Below are 4,586 nucleotides of genomic sequence, written 5' to 3' on the forward strand. Positions count from 1 at the left end.
TCATTTACAAATCCAGAATTTTAAAAATTCAGTTCTAGAATTAATAAACCAATCCAGAATCCTAAATTCTGTTTTGAAAATGTAAATTTTAAGTTGAAGTTTGTAAATTCCAAAATTTTAGATTTTACAATGTAAGATCTTTGTTTTCAGATATTCTAAAAAGACTTGTAACATCTATGTCTCAAAAATTTTAGTGAAATCGAAATAAAATATAGTGGTGGCAAATATTGAGACATTGCCCCTCCATACAGACTTGTAATGTCTACGTTTCAAAGTTTTTATTGAAACTGGAATAAAATATAGAGTTGGTGGCAAGTGGCAAATGTTGAGACATTGCCCCTCTATACATACTTTTAATATCTATGTTTCAAAATTTGTATTAAAAATGAGATATAGTTGATAGAAGGTGGTAAATATTTGAGTCATTGCCCCTCCATATAGACTTGAAACGTCTAAGTTTCAAAAAAAAAAATGAGTTGGATAAGTTGATGGTGAGTGGTAAATGTAAATATCTCGTCCGGGCTGTGTACCCCCGCCCCATCTTGAAATCTCGCCTTACATTTTACCTTCATGCGTTCTGTCTCAACTTCTCGCTTCTAAAACTAAATGTGGACATTCTGCATCGCATTCTTCACTGTGATATTCAAGTACAGTGTGTATTCGTGTCGTCTGTGTTGTCTACATGTGCCGAATCGCAATGTCTAGCAATTTTCTCTAATAACTAACCAAAAAAAAAACCGTTTTACAGCACACGCTGTATTTTCTACAAGTCGACAATATTGATTCTTTTTGAATGCAAGAATTAGATTTAAGCGGTCGGGCGAACTGATTAGATAAATGAAGAATAAATTTCTCATCTGTATCAATCATGATCTTCCATTCGAAGAAATTGGATCTGTTTTATGTAAACGAAAGTTCCTTGAAAAATTTCACATAAAACAGATGATCTGTATCATATCCATTCGGGGTGCTCTCAGTCCATTTTTCTCATTAGACTGAACTTTCAAACAATAACTTTCTCGATGTTGCTACAAGTATTTAGACTCACGTTCATCACGATTTTTCCGTTGGTGGTTAAGTGTTTTTTTATCATTTAACGATTTGCTGGTAAAGTCGTACAAACTTCTCTAGATTATATTCTATTATTGTAATTTGTATGTAATATAGGCGTATTTGTCTTTTTTAATTTTATAAACTTTCGTTTTCACAAACAATGACCAAGCATGTAACTAATGTAATCACAAATTAACGTAAAAATTTATGTAAATGCATAATGTTAATACGTAATTGTAAAAAATAAATGCAAGTCCTTGTTACCTAGGACTAATTTAAAACAAAATATTGTATTCTTGTTAAATCGGCCAATCTCATTTTCAGATTGGTCGGTTACTCTGTTGTAAATAACATATTTGCTGTAAAAATTATCTTACATTTTTCGATTTTTCATTATAACTTGGACCATAGATTTGAATTTGATTTGTTAGCCTATCAAAATGCCTCACGGCCATTGTTACAATTCGACATTTTTATAGGCTATTTACTGTTGATTTGTTACTGGACTGTGCTCCTTGTGACATTTTATTTGTCAAATATACGCATCACAAACATCACAGTTGTTTCACAACTTTCACAACACCTCTAGTACAAGGTAAGTCACGTGACGGCCCTACTTTAGTGACCACAATGAAAGGAACATAAAAAAATAATGATTTCTAATTTTTTATAAGTATTCTAACATTGTACTGCTTTTCAACCTACACTTCATGTTCCTACAATTTTATCAAAACAAGCTAAAATTGTGGACAAAATATTGTATTTAATGATTTTAAAGTTTCAGATCTTACAGAATTCTAGAATCTAGAGTTATATAAGATTCTGGAGATTCTATTTAAAGATTTAGAATCCGAAAACATTCACATTAATCCAAAAATTGAAATTGTATTAAATTTTTTTTAGCCATTTTGCTCCTGATTCTGAAATTGTGATTATAAATTTCAAAATAAGCGGCACTAAAGTATGATTCTGAAATTTTCCTTAAGTTTTCTAAATCTCCTGCTTCTGAAATTTTAGAGATAACCTTTTTTCGATTCAGAAGTTCTAAATTCTTACTTTTAAAGTTACTCAAGTTGCAAATTTCAGAACTTTTAATTGTAGGTTTCTAAAATTTTCATTATTTGTTTTATTCTAATTGATCTATTTATTGCATTAATTGTTTCACACTAAAAAAAATTGTGTAATTTTTTTTTTAAATCATTGCAAACTACGATTAAAAAATCGGAATTCATTAATCGACAAAGTGCGCAATTTATTAATTACAAATCCTAAGCAATCAGTTCTAAAATTTTAAGTTCAACATTTCTAGAATTAATAAATCAGAATTAGAAATTTTAGTTCCGAAAATGTAAATTTTGAAAATTAAAGATTGTAGATTCCAAAATTTTAGATTTTCTGTTATTCTAAAAGTTTCTAAAATTCTAAAAATTTCTAAAGTTATAGATCTAAATTTGATATTCAATGTTTCCAAAATTTCTACAATTTTTCTAGTAATTAATTAACAAAAAAAAAATATTTTTTATTTAATTACCTCATTTTCAAAGAGGCGGCAAATCCAATTTCAATAATTCAAACCACTCAATTACCTCCAAACCCAACAATTATTCAAATGTACAATTTTAAGTAATTATTCTAAATTATTGTGCAAACCGTAATTACTTAATAAGGTCACATATTTTATTAAACTTCCGCCTATATAAACCTTAGACATTCCAAATTAACCGAAACAAAATGAAAGAAAGCAATATTCTATCATTCCCTCTCAAGTTATATTTTTTATTCGGTTACCACCCTGATTGTAACCCAAAATTTCGAAAGTTGGCACTTCTGACAGGAATATGGATGTACGCATTTCCGTTCTATTTATCAATCAAAGGAATTTTATTTTACCGAAAAACTGATTTTTTACTCATGCTTGAGTGCCTCGAAGCGGCGTTTCTGTTTGGAGAAGTAAAATATAGTATACAAGGTGATTCAATAAAATTGTATGTTTTTCTTTTCAGCCATTATTTCGACACTTGGCAATTCACTATAATATGAATAACTTGAAAAAAGTCCTAAATTTGAGGCAAAAAGCCCAAATTAGTGATTTAGATGAAGAAAGTTTGTTTTACTACAAGTTGGGCAAAACCGTCACTTTTAATTATATGATTGTCGGTTTTGTGGTACTTTTCGGTTTTTGCGTCCAACCCTTCATTAGTGGTAAATTACCTGCAACTACATACATACCTGATGGTTATTTTGTAACCTTTTGCATTTATTATACCCTATCTGGATGTTACGTCGTGGTTACAGTTGTAACAACCGACGCGCTTTTTTGCTCCCTCTGTACTACAGGAATCGTCAATTTTAAAATGTTAAAACACAAGATAAAAAATATTAAGAGAGAAAACTTGACCAATGAATTGAAAAAAATAGTTGACCAACAAAATTTTTTACTGGGGTACATACAATTTTTTATTTTTATTTTTTTTGGAAAACTGATTTTATTTCATATACATTTTTCAGGTACTGTGAGGCACTTAATAATATGTACAGTGACGTTTTCGTGGTCTATTTTTGCTTTTCCATAGGTGCGATTTGTATGCAAACCTATATTTCGACCAATGAGTAACAAACACTAGCACCAACTTAATAAAAATGAAATTACTATATTTCCAGCCAACTCGAATCGCCAATCAGGATCAAAACCTCGATTTACGCAATTGGACTTTTTGCCCAATCAATTCTCTACAGTATTGCGGCCGAAAATGTCCTCTCATCGGTATATAGCTTGAAATTTAGGTACTAGATGGCGCTATAATTTTTTTTCAAGGCCTCTGAGATTGGCGACGCTGCGTATGACTCACCTTGGTACAGGTTTAGTGACAATGAGTATACCAAAAGTTTGGTTTTGATCATTTGTAAGGCACAAAGAAAGATTATTTTTAGTGGGCGTGGTTTAGTGACAATTAATTTTACGACACTCACAGTGGTATGGATTTTGAGCAGTTTTTCACATTTTTTGCATTTTTTTTTAGATAATCAAAACGGCTGTGTCGTTTTATGCCTACTTGAATTCGTTAGGAAGTGGCTAATGTTTAGAACTTTAGTAACTCTAGAAATTCTAATTCTAGAAAAATGAGGTTTGGATTTAGAAAACTAAATTTAGAATTGCAAAAATTTACAGTAAATCTTTTTTTCTAAAATAACAATACTTTAGTATAATTGTGAAATTCAAAATTTTAGCTCTCTGTAACTACAGCTTCTGATTTCTGATCTTAATTTTTTTGATTCTAACATTTTTTAAATTCTGTTTCTACAAAATTCTAATTTCTAAATTCTATAACAGATTTCTTATTTGAAATTCATGATTTTGGGTTTCTAAAATATCGAAAAGCCTTGTTTTTGGACTACTATTTGAACGATTTCTAAAATTTTAAGTTTTAGATTTCTGATTGCAAGTTTCTAAAATTCTAGAAACATACATTTTTAAAAGTTTGATTCTATTTTTTTCGTTTTTTACATCCTAAATATTTTTATTAAATGTTAGA

Source organism: Tribolium madens, unplaced genomic scaffold (assembly GCF_015345945.1).
Source record: "Tribolium madens isolate multiple individuals breed KSU strain unplaced genomic scaffold, Tmad_KSU_1.1 Scaffold_7;HRSCAF=85;Tcas5.2_LG10, whole genome shotgun sequence".
NCBI classification, from domain to species: domain Eukaryota; kingdom Metazoa; phylum Arthropoda; class Insecta; order Coleoptera; family Tenebrionidae; genus Tribolium; species Tribolium madens.